The sequence below is a fragment of the Lathyrus oleraceus genome, unplaced genomic scaffold, assembly GCF_024323335.1.
Source record: "Lathyrus oleraceus cultivar Zhongwan6 unplaced genomic scaffold, CAAS_Psat_ZW6_1.0 chrUn0513, whole genome shotgun sequence".
NCBI lineage: Eukaryota > Viridiplantae > Streptophyta > Magnoliopsida > Fabales > Fabaceae > Lathyrus > Lathyrus oleraceus.
In genome coordinates this window covers 42,960-54,103 of record NW_026112904.1, presented here as the reverse complement: position 1 = coordinate 54,103, position 11,144 = coordinate 42,960, and the positions used below count along the sequence as shown (strand labels likewise).

At 33.6% G+C, this 11,144-nt stretch overlaps 1 pseudogene; it reads left to right on the top strand.

Annotated features, from left to right (window-relative positions):
- The first annotated feature begins 653 nt into the window (after nt 1–653).
- On the top strand, nt 654–2,023 carry LOC127114496 (probable indole-3-pyruvate monooxygenase YUCCA10; annotated as a pseudogene).
- The last annotated feature ends 9,121 nt before the right edge of the window (nt 2,024–11,144 follow it).

Sequence of the window (11,144 nt, the reverse complement as noted above, 5' to 3'; positions counted from 1 at the left end):
CGAAAAATAATAGAATTTCCGAACCAACTTTTTTTTTGTTTTTTTTTTAATTTTTTAAATTGTTTTTACTCTCCATCCAAAAATAAATCATTTTGAGAAATTAAAAAATAAATATAAAAAGATCAATTTGTTGGTTTGAAAAACTTATCGGTTCATAGGTCTAATCGATAAATGGGTTAAATATCACACTAATTTTTATCAGATCAATTGCAGTTAGATTCCTATACCGTTATTAGATTGTCATATCCTCCAAATCTCTGGTCAATCAATCGGCCAATCCAGTCAAGATTTTAAAACAGATAAGTATTGATATAATTTTTCCATATATAAAATTATGGATAAATCATCATTTTATTTAATCTTATCACCTTATTTTATACCATTTTTAACATAAAGAATAAATTGTATTGAAAGAGAGAAAGAAACATGAATATACACATTTTTCATATAGAAATTTTATAAAAGAAAACATATATATTAATTATTTGAATGCACGGTCAAATCCAAATATTATTGTCAATTTTGTTTTTTTGCATTCATGTACCAATCCACCAAAACATGTTCTTAAGCTTCCATACATGCTTATAAATTCAATAATTTCTAGATGAATAAAAACATTGAAGATACTTAGGTCCTAGGTTATCTACAACAATATGCAAGAATTCACCGTTGTAATTGTTGGTGGTGGTCCTTCTGGCCTAGCAATTTCAGCTCTACTAACGCAAAACTCCATCTTGCATGTCATACTTGAAAAAGAAGAGTGCAATGCTTCTCTTTGGAGGAAAAATGCTTATGATCGTTTAAACCTCCATTTAGCTAGTGAATTTTGCTCTTTACCTCTCATGCCACATCCATCCTCTGGACCAACATACTTAACCAAACACCAATTTCTTCAATACATAGATAAATATGTCGATCATTTTGACATAAAACCTCGTTATTATCGTGTCGTTGAGTCTGCTAAGTACGATGAAGTTAGGAACAGATGGGTTGTTGAAGCAACAAACACCCTAGAAGGTACCTTGGAAGTTTATGAGACAAAGTTTCTTGTGATTGCCTCTGGCGAAAATAGTGAAGGTTTTATTCCTAATGTTCCTGGATTAGGGAAATTTGAAGGAGATGTGGTACACTCCAAGTACTACAAATCTGGTTCAAAATATAAATAAAAAATGTATTGGTTGTTGGGTGTGGTAACTCAGGAATGGAGATTGCATATGATCTCCATAACGGGGGTGCTAACACTTCCATTGTCATTCGAAATCCGGTAAATACACTTTCTTTACTTAATATTAATCATACAACTTAGGTCCATAAATAGTTTAAGGATAAACATGTGTTGTGATGATATTTATAATTTAATGATTTTTTGCAGCTTCATGTCTTCACCAAAGATATGATTCGTACAGGGATGTGTTTGGTGCAATATTTTCCTGTTTATATTGTGGATACAATCATTACGCTACAAGCAAAATTCAAATATGGTGATATGTCGAAATACGGGATTTATCGTTCTAAAGATGGACCTTTATATCTTAAAAACACTACAGGAAAATCTGCAGTTATTGATGTTGGAACCATTGAAAAGATTAAGGAAGGAGCTATAAAGGTTGTTCCTTCAGGTATCAAAAAGATCGAGAAGAAGAATATTATCTTTGAAAATAATACGGAGAAAGAGTTTGATGCCATTGTTTTTGCTACTGGCTACAAAAGCGTAGCTAATGAATGGCTAAAGGTACATTTTTTTTGGACTTTATTCTTTATTTTCTCACACTCCTTGTGATTATAAACTAATTGGTTATTTTTCTATTTGTTTTTTAAGGATTACAAATATGGTCTTAATGAGAAAGGGTTCCCTAAAAATCCTTTCCCGAAACATTGGAAGGGAGATCATGGATTGTACTGTGCTGGATTGGCAAGAAAAGGTTTGTTTGGAGTCAAAAAAGATGCTGAGGCAATTGCAGAAGACATCAACCAAATTCTTAAATTGTAAAATTAAGTATTATTATCCATTGAATAATGAAATCTAGACTGAGAATTGAAGAATTAGTAGTTGTTTTGTGTTGTTATTATCCAGTCATAATATGTACTTATAATCTATAATTTGTATTTATATATGTAATAAATCTCTTCTTAGAAAACCATCATGTAACACTTTTTCGAACATAATTTAGCTCATACAATAAACAAATTGTATTTTTCATTTCTCATATATATGAATATCATTATTCTCTTGTTAATTAAATTTAACCATTCAATTGTAAAGAAGAATTACAAACTTCAAGAAAAAACACGATTGAAATTTAATATATGTTAATTTAAATTTCATTTGGATTTTGATATTAACATTTTCACTGTTCTATGAATTCCTATCTAACAATAATAAAACGTACACAGATCCATGATATCAATTCTTGTTCGTTTTGTATTTGGGTCTTGATTTTTGACTTGCATTTTTCCTCCTATATTCCTTCTTGTTTTATGTATATTTGATGATAAAGATACCGCTATTTTGTTTTGTAGGAAAGGAAATTCTTATGTATGTGTTCTAATCCTTTGATTCCTATTTTATAGGTAAAAATCTCAACACACATATTCTTAACTGTCATACAGGGAGATGAGAGGGGGTTAAATTTTATTTTTAATTTCAAAATAAAAATCTCATTGGCTTAATTACCATTAAGCTCAAACAATTATCACATTAGGACACCTTTTATTTAAAGATAAACCATGATTCACATGAGCTAAATATGATAGACTTATTTAATAATCCAACAGTCTCCCACTTGGCTCATGTGGCGAATTTGATGTTTAAATATTCTACCATAATTTTGCACCTTGAAAGAATCAATTCATTATCTTTAATGAACTGAAATGATTAGATGATAGCGGTCACAAGTTGTTAATCGACTTGGTTCCTTCCATGTATCACTGATCAGTTCAATTCAAATGATCCTAAGGAATATAATAATGTGTCTTTCATGTCTCTTTAAATACACATTTGTCTTTATATATTAACAATAATATATACACCATAATATGGATAACACAAATAAGTAGAAACATAAAGTTAGTTGAATTTACAAGTTCATCCATCCTTTCTACATGGACAACAAATGTATTGAGAGGAACCTTTAGTTAATGGATCCACTATCATTAAAATTGTACCATTCAGGGATTGATTTAATATAGACCCAACATACCAACAACAAAACTGATATATGGTCGAGTACATGCTTGGGCACAAGCTCATAAATATTGATGTATAGGGAATTTACTTCATTTATTTTTGTTCCAAGTCATTTTTGGGACAACATTCTGTAAAAAGTCCTTTGAAACAGAAGAAAATATTTCTTTATGGTCAACACCATCTTTTTGTGTGAAACCTTTGGTGCCGAGTGAAGCTAGCAGAAATATACCTGAACACATCGCACGCTCGAACATACAACAGAGTCTCCATCGAACCTTATTTACTCCTGGAGAAAAGGGAAAACATCGATAAAACCCGGGAGAAGAGAAATATGGGTAAGGAAGTCGGTTATACAAGGGGAAGGTATTAGCACCCCTAACATCTGTTATACTTAACGAGAACCGTTTTGATTGTTCTTGCTTGAATAAGTGTGATATCTAAGGTTTACTCGTGAAAGGATAAAGGGAAAAAGAATGGAATAGATAAGGTGATCAGAGAGGATTGGGTCCCTCATGCCTACGTATCCTTATAGTGCAATAAGGAATTCAGAGCTCCGTAGTTCATAGAACTAGTGGTGGGAGGTGAAAGGAAGTGTGATAAAGGTATGATCTGAACCAAAGGATTATATTGTTTGACTCCAACAAGGGGTGAAATCTGAACCCAAGAGTAAAATTGGCATTAACCAATATATGGGTAGCCAGAGCATTCACCATTATATGGTACGACCGAAAAAAAAAGAGAATTAAGTGTTTGCTTTATATCACAAACAACTCTTGATTCACAAGCATACACAAGATGGAGCTCAAAGAGATAGTGTATTTGGCTCAAAGATAACAGTATATCACATGGAGTGAATGAAGGTAGAATTATGAATGCATCATTGAGATGAATAAAATGATAGAGAAAAGTAACCAAAGTCCAAGAATTGAAGATTTGGTAAAAGTGACCGAAGGGTATAATTTAGAAACAAAGGTAAGGGTGTAATGGAATCCATTGAGGCAGTTAAATTTGTACCATAGAGAGAAACAAAAATATTGGTAAAAAAAAGAAGAAATAAAATGTTTGTCGGCCAGACAAACAACTCTTGGTACAAATATGGACTTTTGATTAAACGTCCTAAAATGATATATATGGAATTCAAAATAAAAGTGGTATTTGGTTTCAAAGAAACAGTATGTCATTGAGGGTGAATGGTTTATGATTGAATATAGATGATGGATCATGAAAGACATGGATGGTGCCCTAAGGCAGAAGGAATAATTAGGAATGTGCTCGCCAAGGATTCGCATCCTTGTGCCTATGTATTCTCACCGTGCAATGAGAATGTCAGAGCATCCGTAGTTCGTAGAACCACGAGAACAAAGGAAAGAGATTGAAAGTGATGAAACATATAACTTGCACCAAAATAAAATGGTAGCACGGGAACCCATAAAGGTAAATAAACTTTGAACCGAAGACTAAACAGGCGTATTGGCCAAAAAAAGAAGGAATAAAGTGTTTGGTTTGATAGCATAAACATCTCTTGGTTCACAAGGTGGAGTCCGATTATATCGTCCCAAAAGGATGTGTATGGGGCCCACACGAAAGTGTTGTTTGGTACAAGGAACATTATATCACTATAGGGAACAAACTATTTGAAATCAAAGAAGAATGGTATATTAGATCCATGAAGGAATAAACTCTAAACCAAAGAGTAAACAAGCATTTTGGCTAAAAAAAGGAATAAAGTGTTTGGTTTGATTGCACAAACATATCTTGGTTCACAAGGTGGAATCCGATTATATCGCTCCAAAAGGATGTGTATGGAATCCAAGGAAAAATGGTATTTGATCTCAAAAATATGGTATTGATTGGTGAATGATAATGAATGATTTATAAATAAGGTAGCTCGTAGAGAATATGAATGCTCGTGCCTACGTATTCTTACTATGCAATGAGAAAGTCAATGCTTTTATAGTTCATCCCACTATGAAATGAAGGAAAGATAGATTTGATGGCAATGATGAAAAGTATAACTTACACCAAAAGAAAATGGTAACATTGGAACCCGTAAAGGTAAATGAACTTTGAACCAAAGAGTAAACATGCGTATTGGCAACAAAAAAGAAGAAGGAATAAAGTGTTTGGTTTGATAGCACAAACATCTCTTGGTTCATAAGGTGGACTCTGATTATATCATCCCAAAATGATGTATATATGGCCCACACAAAAGTGTTGTTTGGTACAAGGAACAATATATCATTGTAGGGAACAAACGATTTGAAATCAAAGAAGAATGGTATATTGGATCCATGAAGGAATACAATCTGAACCAAAGAGTAATCAATCGTATTGGCTAAAAAATAAAGAATAAAGTGTTTGATTTGATAGCGCAAACATCTCTTGATTCACAAGGTGGACTCTGATTATATCGTCCCAAAAGGATGTGTATGGAATCCAAGGAAAAAATGGTATTTGATCTTAAAAATATGGTATTGATTGATGAATGGGGAAATAAGGTAGGATTAACAAATAGGGTAGCTCATGGAGAATCTGAATCCCTGTGCCTACGTATTCTCACCGTGCTATGAGAAAGTCAGAGCATTCGTAGTTTGGCCGACTATGAACGGAACAAAGACAACAAAAGACTAGGGCAAGAGAAATGATGTATAAAAATGGAAGATGAAGAAGACTTGACAATCATTTGATATGAACCATACTAAAGTCTTTGAATAAAGGCAAATAACTTGAGCAACTAGGTCATTTGTCTCGTACCCAAGGATCCCCTAGACAAGGATATGAATTCTCCACTCTTTTTACTTAAGGCTTGTGGCATGTGATTCTCATCATAACTTTCAAGTTGTTGAAGAAGAATCCTTGATGCTCCTTGGGATGATGAAGATTTTTTCAATCATTTAATTAGAATTGTACTAAAGTCTATGAACAAAGGCGAATACCTTGAGCAACTGGGTCATTCATCTCGTACCCAAGAATACCCTAGACAAGGATAGAAATTCTCCACTCTCATCATTCTTTGTAATTTAAGGCTCATGTCATACAATTTGAATCTTGACTGATAAGCTCTTGAAGAAACATCTTTGATATGCTTTGTGTAATCCACTGCTTGATTTGTCTGGGATGCCTTGCATGGAAGTCTGAACTTGAGGCCTTGAGATCCATAACTTTGCAGAAATTAGTCCTATCAAGTGATCAAAGGGCTTTTGATCACTTGAATAGACTATGGAATTATACACAAATCAAAGGATTTAGTTAATCAAAATGTCTTTTGATCAACTTAATCAAAGGGAAAGAATTAGTTGGTAAGTATATACATCCTAATCTAAAGGTTAAATGATATGTACAAATCATAAACTAAGGGATCATGCAACATTAGGATCAAGTTAATCTTCAAGCATCAAATGCGCATGAAAATCAATGATTAAAAAGATCAATTAATCTAAAGCATACCCTAATCTAAGGGAACATGATATTCTATGGCTAAACCCTAGGGTTAAAAGAGTCTATTTACATGGATGTTCAATTAGGGAATTAAATCTAGAATTAAAATCTATTTAAAAATAATTATTCTAATTATATTTAATTAAAATAATTAATCTTAATCAAGATTAAAATTCCAATCCTTATTAAATTCTAAAAAATTTAATTCTAATTAATATCCTAATTAACCTAATTAATAATAACTAATAAAGACAAAAAAAATTAATAAAATGATTAAAAACAAAAAAGGGAATGGGCCTAGCAAGGGTGCAGGCCCTGAAACTAGGGTGTCAAGAACGATGGGCACAGAGGCTCATCCAATGGCAAGACCATTATTCTGCAATGGGTTGGGTATGCAGTAGAAAACGTAGAGTTTCCCAAGGCCAAGCATGGCGCAAGCCCAATCTAGAGGCCCACTCTTTCCTTTAGTCTACGGGGGTACACTGCTTGTTGAGGGTGCCATGAGTAAAATAAAAGGCCCATGGAAATGGAAGGCCCAAAGTTCATGAACGGATTCAAGGACCAAACTGAATAAAAATTGCACGTGGTCAATGTGCCTCACTTGCATGAAATGTTCAGACCTAATCTACTGTCACCTGAAAAAGCTTTGTCGCACCAGAGCTCGCCACCGACGGCAGTGGAGACCTAAACCTCACCAAACTTATACCAATCAAACCCTCTCCATGAGCATTATCCATATCTCAGACTTAAAATAATTTATTCATCTTGGAAATCCTAAATTGATCCTATATCTCCACGAACCCTAACCGATGAAATCCTGAATTAAACGCTAACCTGGAGGAATCAAAGTCCCTAAGGTTAGAATAAGCCTCAAGCAATCCAAAATAAGCAAATAATAATCCAAATGTATCAGATGAAACCATAGTAACTCAACCAAGTCTCCAAAGGAAGTCCAAAGTCAAAGGTATCAGATGAATCCCAAGGTCTCAAGTCACAAGTCCCAAAGCAAAGGTCAAGATCCTAATTCTAAGTCCATAACTCCATAATATTTCTAAGGGTAGTAACCACAAGTCCATGAATCAGGAGAACCAAGTTTCTTTTTAGGTTTTTCTTATTAGTGTTTTCTTTACAAGGACATAAAAGAAAGTCCAAAATGGATAAAGAACAAATGGCATAATCACAAATAATATGGTATGGAATGCTAAACATAAAGTAAATCACATAAAAATAAATGAGCATAAAGTGAATGACTTGGAAGTAAAAGTTAATACAAGTAAAATGTTAGTAAATGATGTTAGTAATCAAAATGAAAGATGTTTAGGTCATTTTTTGGAGAACACTCAACTATTCACTCACAAGCATTAAAACATGAACCTATACATCATTATGAGAAGGGCTCCAACTTGGATAAAAATCAACAAGTGTGCCACTAGCTCTCACAAATGAAAAAGGGAGCAATATTTTCATACAATAACATGAGGAGTAGGAGACTTCCAATCTCACTTATAAAAATGTCTTTGCTTTTCGGAAAAATTTAGCGTTATGCTAAGCAATCGTAATTGGACTTATGTAGAAGTCACAACTATCTAAGGTCGGTCAATAATAATGTTAGTGTTAATACATGCTAGAGAAATGATATGTAGATCATCCTCCTAAAGTCATGCCACAAAAAAAAGGAATGATCAAGCACAAAGGTTATGAGGATGGTCCATTACTTCAATCCACACTTCATGACACTTAGGACAAACTTATGCATCAATCCAAAGTACCTTAAATGATCCATGATCAATTAGGAGGTAGATTTGAAATGATGAAAGTTCATCAAGTACCAATCCACACATCATGAATAGGATGGACACAAACCATCCAATTGATCAAAGGGAAAAGAAGGAGGTAAAGAAGAAGATGACAAATGAGGTCACACCGAAATTGGACCAAAAGTTTGATAAAGTCATCATCAAAATCAATCATTCATTTTGGTGAATTAGGGTTTTCACCCCCATCAACACCCAAGATCCATTTAGTATGATGAGACTTAAGAATTTTTAAATGAATTAAAAAATAGAAATAAAATGAAAAATCCATAAATTCCTTCAAAACACCAAATAAATGGCCAAGAAAATTATGGAAGGTTGGATATAAAATAAGAAGCATGTAATAATTTTTTCATAATTTAAAAATGCAGAAAAGTATTTTTTTTACCAATTAAAATACCAGAACCAAATAAAATCAGAAGCATGTAATAATTTTTTAACCAATCCAAATGAACATCAAGACTAAAGGATATAAATAATCAACTAAATTACTAGAACCATAATAGTATAATTCTTTAAATAAATTAAATACCTTGTTTTCAATCCTAAAATCAAAATTTAAATCATCCCACTTTGCAACAAAAACTAAATTCCTATATGAAATTGTTTTATTCAGACGAAGAGATGTCGAACACAATGTGTGGGGTTATGTGTGTGACAATTTAAATGCGTAACAAACAGAATAAAGGAAAAATAAAAATAACACAAGAATTGTTAACCCAATTTGGTGCAATACCAGCTACGTCCGGGGGGAATTCAACCCAAGAAAGGAAATATACTCTCAATATTAAAAGTAAAAATAGTCTCAGACTAACAAACCTTGTTCAATGTCTCTCTTGCTAATACTACCATTGAATTTCTAATACTACCAAATGTTAAGAAGAGGATGGTAGAGCTTATTAGAGAATACATGGATGGATGTGTTTGCTTGGTCTTATCAAGATATGCCAGGTCTTGATACTGATATTGTGGAGCATAGATTACCATTAAAGCCAAAATGTTCGCTAGTTAAATAGAAGTTGGGAAGAACTCATCCTGATATGGCTGTTAAGATCAAAGAGATGGTTCAGAAGCAGATTGATGATGGTTTCCTTGTTACTTCTGAGTATCCTTAATGGGTGGCCAACATTATGTCTGTTCCAAAGAAGGATGACAAAGTTTGGAAGTGTGTTGATTATAGAGACTTGAATAAAGCTAGCCCAAAGGATGATTTTCCTCTGCCACACATTGACATGTTGGTAGATAATACAATTAAGTTCAACGTTTTCTCCTTTATGGATGGTTTCTCCGGTTATAATCAGATCAAGATGGCACCCGAGGACATGGAAAAGACAATATTTATTACACCAAGGGGAACATTATGATATGGAGTAATGCCTTTCGGTTTAAAGAATGTTGGTGCAACGTACCATATAGCCATGACTACTCTTTTCCATGACATGACGCACAAAGAGATAGAAGTATATGTTGATGATATGATTCCTAAGTCGAAGACTGGAGAAGATCATGTTGAGTATTTGTTGAAGTTGTTTTAGCGGTTGAGAAAGTTTAAACTCCACTTGAATCCTAATAAGTGTACTTTTGGTGTTTGTTCAGGAAAGTTGTTGGGTTTCATTGTCATGCAGAAAGGTATTGAAGTAGATCCTGATAAAGTAATAGTTATTCAAGAGATTCCTACACCAAAGATAGAAAAGTAAGTCAAAGAATTCCTCGGGCATCTGAATTACATCTCCAGGTTTATATCTCACATGACTGCCACATGTGCACCAATCTTCTAGCTTCTCTATAAAGATCAAGGTTGTGTTTGGACAAAAGACTTTCAAAAAGCTTTTGATAACCTCAAGGAGTATCTATTTGAACCTCCTATCTTGTCTCCTCTAGTGGAAGGAAGACCATTGATCATGTACTTAATTATGTCAGAAGAGTCTATGGGTTATGTACTTGGACAACAAGATGAATCTGGTAGAAATGAGCATGCCATTTACTATCTAAGTAACAAGTTTACAGATTGTGAGTCTCGTTGGTAGTCCATGCTTGAAAAGACTTGTTGTGCTTTAGTCTGGGATGCCAAACGTCTGCGCCAGTATATGATTAATCATACGACTTGGTTGATATCCAAAATGGATCCGATAAAGTATATTTTTGAAAACCCTACTTTGATTGGGAGGATTGCTCGTTGGAAAATGTTATTGTCTAAATATGATATTGAGTATCGTACTCAAAAGTAGATTAAAAAAAGTATTCTTGCAGATCATTTGGCTCACCAGCCAATTAATGATTATCAATCCATCAGGTTTTACTTCCCTGATGAAGACCTTATGTATTTAAAAGCTAAAGATTATGATGAACCATTGCCTGAAGAAGGACTAGAGCCTGGATCCCGATGGGGTTTAGTGTTTGATGGAGTTGTTAATGCTTATGGTAATGGAATTAAGGAAATCATTATTACTCCTCAAGGTTCTCATATCCCTTTCACTGCAAGATTGATGTTTGATTATACGAACAACATGGAAGAATATGAAGCTTGTATCATGGGTCTTGAAGAGGCCATTGATTTGACAATTAAGATCCTTGATGTATATGGAGATTCATCCTTAGTGGTTAATCATATTAAATGAGAATGGGAGACTCGTCATCCTGGCTTGATTCTTTGGTACTCATGACAATGGACATGCAATGGCTAAAAAGATGTTAAGGGCATGTTA